This window comes from Podarcis muralis, chromosome 10 (assembly GCF_964188315.1).
Source record: "Podarcis muralis chromosome 10, rPodMur119.hap1.1, whole genome shotgun sequence".
In the NCBI taxonomy this organism is placed as follows: domain Eukaryota; kingdom Metazoa; phylum Chordata; class Lepidosauria; order Squamata; family Lacertidae; genus Podarcis; species Podarcis muralis.
The window spans coordinates 71,018,454-71,030,287 of NC_135664.1; the positions used below are offsets into that span (position 1 = coordinate 71,018,454).

Sequence of the window (11,834 nt, forward strand, 5' to 3'; positions counted from 1 at the left end):
TCTCGATGACCCTTGTGGTCTCTTCCAACTCTATGATTCTATGATTCTATGAATATCAGTGACGGGGAAGTGAAAAAACTGCAGAGAATGTGTGATGGTGATAATGAATGTTCCATTGACCAAACAAGACCATGGCAATTCTGGGATCAAATTTCATCACTCCTAAGAACACAAAAGGATCCTCTGGATCGGGTCAATGGCCCATCTAGTCCACATCCTGTTCTCACAGTGGCCAGGATTCAAGCATAAGGGTCTTCTCCTCTCCTGTGGTTTCAGCAATGCGTCACTGTATGAAATTTGCAGTGCCCACTCCATTCAGATGCGTTGATAATGAAAAAATCACCAACACTTCCTCTTTAGAAGTAACTTTGAATAAACTGATCGGATCCTTGTTAAACAACCCCTTCCAAGAATAACTTTTGTAAACTTTATATTTTTGATATGATTTTCAATATACAGTGGTACCCTGGTTCTCGAACGGCTTAGTTGTCGAACAAATCGGCTCACGAACATTGCAAACCCGGAAGTAAGTGTTCCGGTTTGCGAACGTTTTTCGGAAGCCGAACGTCCGACGCAACTTCCGCTTGAGCGCAGGAAGATCCTGCAGCCAATTGGAAGCTGCGCCTTGGTTTTCAAACGCTTTCGGGAGTCAATTGGATTAAGTTCGAGAACCAAGGTACCACTGTACAGTCAAACCTCGGTTGTCGGACGTAATCCATTCCGGAAGACTTCTGAAATGTTCGACAACCGAGGATTGCAAAGTCAATGAAGGAAAAAGAAAAAGAAAACCCCGGAAGGTGTTTGGCTTCCGAAAATCGTTCAAAAACCGGAGCAGTTACTTCTGGGTTTTTGGTGTCCGGAAGCCGAAACGTTCCAAAATGGAGGCGTCTGGGAGCCAAATTTTGACTGTACCTTTTTGACATATTCCTTCGTCTCACCTGTTTCTGCACTCACCTCTTCTGTTCCCCAGTAAAATTTCCTCCTGCTATTTTTTATCAATGCAATTAGACAGAAAATAATTTTCAGGTGCAATTTGAGACCGGAGTGCCATTAGTTACCATAGGGCGCACCTGACCATAGGGCGCACCTAGTTTTCAGAGGGGGAAATCAAGGGGGAAAATATGATTCCCCCCCCCCCAGCTCTGGGAGCAGACCTTCTCCCTGCTTTTGTGGGAGGTGGGGGAATTCGCGGCCAGTCAGTCCCTTCTCCCTCCTGGGGAAAAGCCCGCAGGAGCCACACGCAGCTTGTGTGCAGCTCTTGGGGGCTTTCCCCGCCTGCCTCCCCACTGCATTCGCTCCATAGGGCGCACACACATTTTCCCTTGCTTTTTAGGAGGGAAAAAGGTGCGTCCTATAGAGCGAAAAATACGGTAACTGCAGTTAAATAACGTGCTGTTTTAATGGGCTGTTTTCTAAAAGAATTAAACGGGATGGGAGGGAAGAGGAAAAGAATGCAGGAGGGGTGGACGTCACAGAAAAGCACCCGTTTTCCCAGGAGCAGACGCTACCCTGTTAAACTGGCAGGTCAAGTTTTTGTGCTGGGCTAAGCATCACACGGGGCATGGCTCAAGGACCTCACACTCGGATGCTGCAAATACCAGGAACGTCGCCCTGTGCAGACTCAAGGTTGAAGCAAACTTGCTCTGCAATCTCCCTAAGTTAAGTTGTATTCATTCAACTTGTTTTTATTATTGCTTGTTAGCCACCCTGAGCCCGGCCTTGGCTGGGGAGGGCGGGGTATACATTATGGTAATTATTATTATTATTATTATTATTATTATTAAATGCTACACAGAAAGGGGAGAAAGCAAGCATTCCTGGAACTTTTCAGCAGCCTGATACAGAAATCTAACAGCTGGTAGTTTTTCCAGAAATGGAGATAAATGAGGCCGGCTTGGAAACCTCTTTTTAAATTATTTTTCTGTGCAAAACAAATCACAAATCATAGCTAAGACTAAGCAGATGTAACGCTAAACCGTGGCTAACAGGAATCGGAAGTGAAAGCTTCCAATCTCCTCCTGAGCGTGCCAGAGGAGGAAAGAGAATGTAAGTTCTGGAGGAGGCGAGGATCATTATTGTCACAATAAACCATGGTTTTGCACGACGTCCAAAGGACTCCAAACTGCTCGCGGTTGACGCAAAAATCAGCACGTATCATCTCGAATGTTCTGGGAGGTTTTAGAAACTTCCTTGCGACTTCTTTGTAGCACTTTTCCTGTCTCTAACACACCTACCCGAGGAAACTGGATCAACCATTTTCTATTGTATTTTAGTAAATTGACCTTCTCCCCCCTCCCACAATTTTTCTGTGCAAGTAATACTTTGAAGCTATGTAAAAGAACATTTGAGTTTTCCTTTGCACGGAATTCAATTATTGTTGCACACACCACCTGAATGTAACAAAGTATACAATTTACAGTGGTACCTCAGGTTAAGTACTTAATTCGTTCCGGAGGTCCGTACTTAACCTGAAACTGTTCTTAACCTGAAGCACCACTTTAGATAATGGGGCCTCCTGCTCCTGCCGCGCCGCCGGAGCACGATTTCTGTTCTCATCCTGAAGCAAAGTTCTTAACCTGAAGCACTATTTCTGGGTTAGCGGAGTCTTTAACCTGAAGCGTATGTAACCAGAGGTACCACTGTATTTGCAACATTGCTAATAACGCAAAGAGCCTTTTAATGGGCTTGAAACACAAACCCCATTTTGAATTTCTAACGACTCAGCACAAATAATCAGCTTGGTTATCGGTTAAAAGAGAAAAATAAGGCTAACAAGTTTCGAGGTTTGTTCACTTCTTTTTTCCCCTCCTAAAATGTTCTGAGCCAGAATTCCAACCCCATGCATAATGCCCAGAGCAATGTATACGGTAACAAAAATGTAAAAATGGAATGTAATCTTTAAAACAGCTATAAAACACTAAAATAGACCAGGGTGGGGGGGGAGAGAGAAAATAAAGAACAGAGAGAGACCTGCTGTTTCCACAGCCAGAAGTTTAGCAGTCACCAGCAGTGACTCAGAAGGCTGTGATCCCATGCATTGGAGTAAGCCCAATGCTTACCTAGGAGTAAGCCCCATTGGAATTAAGATTGCCGGAAGAAATATCAACAACCTCAGATATGCAGATGACACAACATTGATGTTAGAAAGTGAGGAGGAATTAAAGAACCTTTTAATGAGGGTGAAAGAGGAGAGCGCAAAATATGGTCTGAAGCTCAACATCAAAAAAACGAAGATCATGGCCACTGGGCCCATCACCTCCTGGCAAATAGAAGGGGAAGAAATGGAGGCAGTGAGAGATTTCACTTTCTTGGGCTCCATGATCACTGCAGATGGTGTCAGCAGTCACGAAATTAAAAGACGCCTGCTCCTTGGGAGAAAGGCGATGGCAAACCTAGACAGCATCATAAAAAGTAGAGACATCAGTTCAAGCTCTGGTTTTCCCAGTACTGATGTATGGAAGTGAGAGCTGGACCATCAAGAAGGCTGATCGCCGAAGAATGGATGCTTTTGAATTCTGGTGCTGGAGGAGATTCTTGAGAGTCCCGTGGACTGCAAGAAGGTCAGACCTCTCCATTCTGAAGGAAATCAGCCCTGAGTGCTCACTGGAAGGACAGATCCTGAAGCTGAGGCTCCAAGACTTTGGCCACCTCATGAGAAGAGAAGACTCCCTGGAAAAGCCCCTGATGTTGGGAAAGATGGAGGGCACAAGGAGAAGGGAACGACAGAGGACAAAGATGGTTGGACAGTGTTCTCAAAGCTACCAGCATGAGTTTGACCAAACTGCGAGAGGCAGTGGAAGACAGGAGTGCCTGGCGTGCTCTGGTCCATGGGGTCACGAAGAGTCGGACACGACTAAATGACTAAACCAGTGTTTCCCAACCTTGGGCCTCCAGCTGTTTTTGGACTACAACTCCCATCATCCCTAGCTAGCAAGACCAGTGGTCAGGGATGATGGGAATTGTAGTTCAAAAACAGCTGGAGGCCCAAGGTTGGGAAACACTGGACTAAACAACAACAAGCCCCATTGAACTCAACAGGACTTACTTGCTAGTAGACAACATGCATAACATTCCACTGTAAGAATGTCTTTTCTGAGTTTTATTGTATTTCTCAAGCACAGAAACAATGTACAGTGGTACCGTGGTTCTCAAACTTAATCCATTCCGGAAATCCGTTCCAAAACCAAAGCGTTCCAAAACCAAGGCACGCTTTCCCATAGAAAGTGATGCAAAATGGATTACTCCGTTCCAGACTTTTAAAAACAACCCCTAAAACAGCAATGTAACATGAATTTTACTATCTAACGAGATAGTAAAAAACTATCTTGGTTCAAAACCAAGGCGTAGCTTCTGATTGGTTATTCCCCCCCCCCTTTAAAATATAAAGAAATGAAGTGAAATAAATTAACAGTAATAAAAATAGCAAGCTCAGTTTTTTCAAAAAATAGCACCTAGACCAGGGGTCAGCAAACTTTTTCAGCAGGGGGCTGGTCGACTGTCCCTCAGACCTTGTGGGGGGCCAGACTATATTTTTGGGGGGGAAATGAACAAATTCCTATGCCCCACAAATAACCCAGAGATGCATTTTAAATAAAAGGACACATTCTACTCATGTAAAAACAAGCTGATTCCCGGACCGTCCACGGGCTGGATTGAGAAGGCGACTGGGCCGGATCCAGCCCCCGGGGCTTAGTTTGCCTACCCATAACCTAGACATTCGGCTTTGGCGACCTTAGGCTAGGTTTAAAATGCCATTTAGCTTCCATATCCGAGTTTCTAATACTGGGCTACTAAAACACAATACTGAAAGTGAAAACACAATATTAAAAGTAGTTTGAAACAAGAAGTGAGCCTTCAGCACTTGCAGAAAGCTGGCTGATGAAGTGCCAAGCAGACCTCTATTGGAAAGGAGTTCCACAACTCAGGAGCTACCACTGAGAAGACTCTGTCTTGTTCCACCGTCCGACCCCAAGCTTCTGAGTTCGATGGAACAAGCAAGAGTTCCTCCCGCCGCCAATCTTGGCACCCAAAAGTGTCTGTTTAATCATCATGGCAGCAAACACTGATTTACAAAATTACAGTTCAGATCGCCCTTGATTTTTACTAGATTTTTGTCCTGCGCTTAACACTTTTCACAAAGGCCATTTGTACTTCCGTTTCTCCTTTCCTTAAGAAAACAAACTAAAAGCTGTCGTTTTGAAGTCTGCAAAGAACAGCTTGTTCTCTTACAGATAAGTGGAGGGGGGGAGAGGTTGAAGGAGCGGCGAAGGGAAACACCGAAAAACTCACTAACTCATGCATCTAAAAAACAAGCAATGTACTTCACTTAAGACTTTCTAATGGCAATTTTTGCTCTTTGAGTAGCCGTCTGCCATAGACGCTTTGGATGAGATTTCTGCATTGCAGAGGATTGAATTCGATGAGCCTCATGTTCCCTGAGAATACCAACAAACTCCCTTCCGCAGTCCAAATGCATTGGATCACTTTGCACGGCCCTCCCAACGCGCGCAGGATCACAACCCCCGAGGATTAGGGCTCCGATCCTGCACACACAACCCTGGGAGTAAACACTTAATTTCCAAGCACACCCTCCCAAGGCCAAGTTCAGATTTAAAAATTCACAGACGCTCAAAGTCCTATCTCCTGCTGAGCCAGCACAGCGGAACGCCTGGAGTGTCAGAATAGAACCCGAGAGACCTGGGTTCGAATCCCCACTCACCGGGCAACTTTGGCCCAGCCACTGCCCCTCGGCCTACTTCGCAGAGTTGTTGTGGGATTAAAGCGGGGGGAGAGAAATTGCGCCGTTTTGGGCTCCTGGGAGAAAAAGGTGGGATATAAATGCAATACGTGAATTGATAAAATGCAGGCGGGAGAAGGAAGCGAGGCCCAGCAAATTGCACTGGGTTTACTCGTACGTAAAGACCCAAAGCAATGCAACCCAGGGGTGAGACTGGAATGGCTTGTTCTGTAACAAGAAGCGTGTCCTCACACACTCAGGTGACAATATCAGTCACCGCAGTCCTAAGCGCACTTCCTAGGTAAGAAGACCCATTGGATAGAGTGAGGGCCTTACGTCAGAGTAAATATTTACGGGATCGCGGTTTAAGCGGGTAGGGGCATTTGGAGAAAAATCTCAGATTTTGCAAAACTGCCCTAAGGCAGCCGCCGCCCCTCTCTCTTCCAGGCTTTACCTGGGAGTAAAGCACATGGCTCAGTAGGGCTTACTTCACAAGGAGGAAATCAGGTTGTTGAAAGCTTCCCGCCGGTCAACAAAAACGTGTGGCGCAACCAGGGAAATCCGGATTCAGTGATCCGGATCCTTTAGAAGGCCCCACATTGCCAGCTCCGGACCTTTTTGTCTAAACGGCGCTTGCAAGGAATGGAAACGATAAAAACCCCACCGCGATCGCACACTGGAAGATCCCCACAAGAGGCAGAAGAGCTCCTGCGCAGTTCCCATCCGTTCCAACGCCGGATATTGCGCCGGAGCGCTTTCCACGCCGGCGTGCGAGCCTCGCTTTTCGCTTTCATTCCGCGGGTGAAAGCGCCGATCGCTGGGAGCTTTTTGCCATTTCTGCGCGCAGGAGCTCTTCCCCAATTGTGGGTTCCGATCCTGCCTTCCGATCCACGCTTCCCTTCCACCTCCCACCGCGGGAGGGGGAAAGAGGTTTGCGCAGGAGCGATTCCCCGGCTGGCTCATCTTTCATTTCTTTGCGCCTTTTAAAAGGGTTCCCGCAACCCACGCGAAGGCGCATTGCTGGAGGTAGGATCGCGTGCCAGCACAGGATCGCGCGCAACTGACTCGCGAGGGAACCGTGAAGGGGGATTGTTTCGGAGCAAACCACTAAGAGAGAGAGGTAAAGACATCCCCGCATCGCCCGACACGCGTCGTCCCGCTTGCGCATCCTCACTCACCCGCAACAGGTGTCAAAATCCTTTGGCTGTTGCTCCGAGGATCTCCCATGGTCAACGAGCGAGCAGGATCCGGCCCCTCTCCTTCCTTTCCCCCCTTTTCGGATTCTTGCTCCTTTACACCTCCGCGACCACTTTCACCCTTCTTTCCTTTCTGCTCAAGCGCCGGGCCTTCCGTGCATTCCTTCACGTGAGAACGGAGCAAACCCGCGTCAACGACCCCCTTTCCCCTCGCGGGCGTCGCTTTACATCATCATCATCATCATCATCATTATTTAAAAGGGAGGTAGACGGGGGTGTCCTCCAGCGCGATCTGCTTTCCCAAAAAGGATCCCCGACGATTTATTCGGGATGCGAAAATTGCAAGACGGGAGATGCAAGTCTCGATCCCCAACTGCAGGCCGCGCACTTTGCAGGGAGGAAAATGACAGCCAGAAAGTAACTTGCAATAATAATAATAATAATAATAATATATGGAATAGCAGCTGCGCTCTTTTCCCGTCCGGGCGTTTGGAGAGGCCAGTTGCAAAAGCGCACGATCGCGCGTAAAGATGGCCTCGCCGCCGCCGCCGCCGCCTCCTCCTATTGTCTTAAGACGCGCGGGGGGAGCCCGATCTGCAAAGCCCCCCTTGGAAAAAGGAGGAAAAAGCGCTTTCGTGGAAGAAAAAGAGAAACATGTCCGACTCCAGGCTCCTTCGGAGGAGGTGGGAGGCTGGAGCAGCTCATCCGCCGACCCCAGGAAGTGAAAAAATATTCCTCGTTTTGCAAGCGAGGGGAGGGAGGGGAGGGGAGGAAGGTGGCGAGGGAGGGCGACAGAAAGAAAGTGAAAACTGACCCGGAAAGAGTCGGATGCCTCCAGCAGGCTTTGTACTTCCTGCTTGCTTTGCATATCCGCCACGCGCGCGTCAAATCTTTGCAAAAGATAAAAATGGAAAAATGCAAGAAAAGCAATGCAAGGAAGCGCCGCTCGGGAAAAGTGGGGACTAGCGCCTTGCAGAGCCCCGATTGCAAGGAGAAATGAAAAGGAAAAGTGCAAAGCAAGCATCGCTCGGGAAAACGGGGGACGAGCTTTGCTTTTCCTCCCCACGCGCGTCAAATCTTTGCTAAAAATAAAAATAAGAAAAGCAATGCAAGGAAGCGCCGCTCGGGAAAAGTGGGGACCAGCGCCTTGCAGAGCCCCGATTGCAAGGAGAAATGAAAAGGAAAAGTGCAAGCAAGCAAGCAAAGCAAAGCAAGCATCGCTCGGGAAAACGGGACTAGCTTTGCTTTTCGTCCCCACGCCGCGCCACGCGCGTCAAATCTTTGCAAAAAATAAAAAATGCAAGCAAAGCAAAGACCGCTCGGGAAAAGTGGGGACTAGCTCTACCTCTCTTTTAAATCAGAACCAGTGAAGGCGGTGAAGTGTCTGGAGGCGGTTGGAGGATGGATGGCGGCTAACAGATTGAGGTTGAATCCTGACAAGACAGAAGTACTGTTTTGGGGGGACAGGGGGCGGGCAGGTGTGGAGGACTCCCTGGTCCTGAATGGGTTAACTGTGCCCCTGAAGGACCAGGTGCGCAGCCTGGGAGTCACTTTGGACTCACAGCTGTCCATGGAGGTGCAGGTCAGTTCTGTGTCCAGGGCAGCTGTTTACCAGCTCCGCCTGGTACGCAGGATAAGACCCTATCTGCCCGCAGACTGTCTCACCAGAGTGGTGCATGCTCTGGTTATCTCCCGCTTGGACTACTGCAATGCTCTCTATGTGGGGCTACCTTTGAAGGTGACCTGGAAACTACAACTAATCCAGAATGCGGCAGCTGGACTGGTGACTGGGAGTGGCCGCTGGGACCACATAACACCGGTCCTGAGAGATCTGCATTGGCTCCCAGTGCGTTTCCAAGCACAATTCAAAGTGTTGGTGTTGACCTTGCAAGCCATAAACTGCCTCGGTCCAGTATACCTGAAGGAGCGTCTCCACCCCCATTGTTCTGCCCGGACACTGAGGTCCAGCTCTGAGAACCTTCTGGCAGTTCCCTCCCTGCAAGAAGCCAAGTTACAAGGAACCAGGCAGAGGGCCTTCTCGTTAGTGGCGCCCGCCCTGTGGAACTCCCTCCCTTCAGATGTCAAGGAAATAAGCAGCTATCCTATTTTTAAAAGACATCTGAAGGCAGCCCTGTTTAGGGAAGTTTTTAATATTTAATGCTGTATTGTTTTTAACATTTCATTGGAAGCCGCCCAGAGTGGCTGGGGAAACTCAGCCAGATGGGTGGGGTATAAATAATAAATTATTATTATTATTATTATTATTATTAGCGCCTTGCAGAGCCCCGATTGCAAGGAGAAATAAAAAAAATGCAAGCAAGCAAGCAAAGCAAAGCATCGTTCGGGGAAACTGGGGACTAGCGCCTTGGAGAGCCCCGATTTGCAAGGAGGAGAAAGGTCGCTTTGCAACCAGAATTGGCAGCGGTTGGCTTTTAAGCGCACACCAGAATATTGGACGAAATTTCAGGATTACTTGAATAAATATTCTAATATAAATAATTAGAAATCACCTGAAAGTACCAAGTAGGCCTAGGAATAAATTAGGATTTGATTGTAAGTAAATTAGCTTGAGAATAGTAAGAAATGAGAATCAGATAGTTAATTGCTGGAATTAACTAAGAATGTTTTTGGAGAGCTGTTGCGTGCAGATAGAATGAATTTCAGAAGGGAGGGATCTGGGGAAGTCAATTAACAATGTAAAAGAAATCGGGTTTTTAAGATTACATCTTTTTGTTTTTCTTGTTTAATACCGTATTGTGTTTTCTTTTGTGGGTTTTTCTTTATTTTTCTTTATGTTTGTTATAATTGTGGAAAACTTAATAAAAAAATTGGGGGGGGGGGAATAAGCGCACGCCAGAATAATAAAAATCGAGAGAAATTGGGAGACTTAAAAAGAAACCCAGTGTCCTCAGGCTTTGCCAAACCTGGTGCCCTCCATCAAACGATGATTTGATGGGAGTTGCAGGGCGAAACATCTGGTGGGCACCAGGTTGGCAAAGAAGGCTGGGCTGCAAGGACCATATCCGGCGACGTAGATCTGCCTCCTGTTCATGTTTTTTGCCTTTTCCCTGAAGCGATGCCGAGAGTGTCCTAAAGTGGTCAAGGTGTATGTAAGCAAGCAGCTGAAACTATAATAAAATCTTTAGAATATATAAACGGCAGTTATATACACAGACGCACATATAAATGGAATATGACATATATAGCCCGTCATTCATATATTTCAAAAAATAATATCCCAGGTGATTTGCAGCATCCTAAAAAGTCACAAATGCCCAATAAGAACCCCACATTTTAGAGGAGCGCTGAAAAATTAGGTAAGGTGTCGTCTTAAAGCAACAGTGGAAAGTTTAAACAGAGGTCAGCAAACCTTTTCATCAGGGGGCCGGTCCACTGTCCCTCAGACCTTGTGGGGGGCTGGATTATATTGGGGGGGGGGGGGAATGAACGAATTTTTATACCCAGAGATGCATTTTTAATAAAAGCACACATTCTACTCATGTAAAAACACCAGGAAGGCCCCACAAATAACCCAGAGGTGCATTTTCAATAAAAGGACACATTCTACTCATGTAAAAACACGCTGATTCACGGACCATCCGGGGGCCGGATTTAGAAGGTGATTGGGCCAGATGCGGCCCCCAAGCCTTAGTTTGCCTACTCATGAGCAAGGGTGACAACAAACGCAGCAGAGAAGACATGCAGCCTTGCCTCCCGAATTTGCAATTGTATATTTTTTGGGGACCTACCGCCCCACATCTTTGCCATAGTAAGAATAATTATACTGGCCCACCGTACAGGGTTGTTGTAATCCACACCGACCCCCAAAATCAACAAAAGGGGATTGTTAAAACTGAATCACATTTATGGGGTGCCCCAGTCCTCAGGTTACTCTGGCTACCACTATTCCTTCCCTGCCCCATGGGATAGAGGGATAATAACCCTAGATTGGATATTTACAGGGTTGTCATAATAAACTGCACTCTTGACACGCTCTCCCCACATACACACCTTGGAACTGGAACCACAGGCTGGAGGACATTGCAGGGTTAGACTCAGTTTCCCTTGGGTCTCCAAGTGATGCTAAGGAATCATTATTATTTTTTTACAGACCTCGTTAGCACTTCCTTAATGGCATTTAGGGGCTGCACCTGGTTTGGTTAACTGGCTCACATGCAGCCTGAAAGAACTGCACCAATAAACAGCAGCCTGTGTGGAAATAGGTGGTTTATTTGCAACAGGTGTCTTTATGATCAACAGCCCCCCCCAAAAAATGTCTACATTTGAACATTATTCAGCTACTAATCCACTTTCCTCATGCAGTGGTATCTTGGTTCTCAAACGCCTTAGTTCCCAAACGCCAATAACCCGGAAGAAAGTGTTCCGGTTTTCAAACGTTTTTCGGAAGCTGAACGTCCGATGCGACTGTCGGCTATTGTTTTTGGGGCGCCTGCACCAATCAGAAGCATTTCTGAACATTTCAGAAGTCAAACGGACTTCCGGAACAGATTAAGTTTGGCGCTTTTGTTTCTGCTATTTATTTTGCGCTTTTGTTTTTGAGGCTTTTTCGGTTCATTTGTTTGTGTGACTGTGTGGAACCCAGTTCAACTACTGATTGATTGATTGATTGATTGATTGATTGTGCGACTGCAGAAATGGATTAAAAAAAACAACCATCCAATGGCTATCATCAGTGCAGGTAAGAAAATAATAATAATTTTTATTTTTATCATCTACAATACTGTCTTATTTGTTTTATAGTACAGTACATTGTTTATTGCTTTCATTTTATGGATCAATGGCCTCGTTAGATAGTAAAATTCATGTTAAATTGCTATTTTCGGGGTTGTTTTTAAAAGTCTGGAACGGATTAATCCGTTTTGCATGACTTTCTATGGCGA

At 46.7% G+C, this 11,834-nt stretch overlaps 1 protein-coding gene across 5 annotated transcripts in view; it reads right to left on the minus strand.

The window, feature by feature from the left end:
* TASOR2 (transcription activation suppressor family member 2) overlaps positions 1-7,718 on the minus strand; it is a 63,571-nt gene extending 55,853 nt beyond the window's left edge. For 4 of the 5 annotated variants that reach the window (XM_028747791.2, XM_028747792.2, XM_028747790.2 and 1 more), the window contains exon 1: positions 6,916-7,717. The gene's annotated coding sequence lies outside the window, so the exon portion shown is untranslated. Of the gene's footprint in view, positions 1-6,915 lie in introns of all 5 variants that reach the window. The other variant, XM_077935363.1, reaches the window with a different exon arrangement.
* Between the last annotated feature and the right edge of the window lie 4,116 nt (positions 7,719-11,834).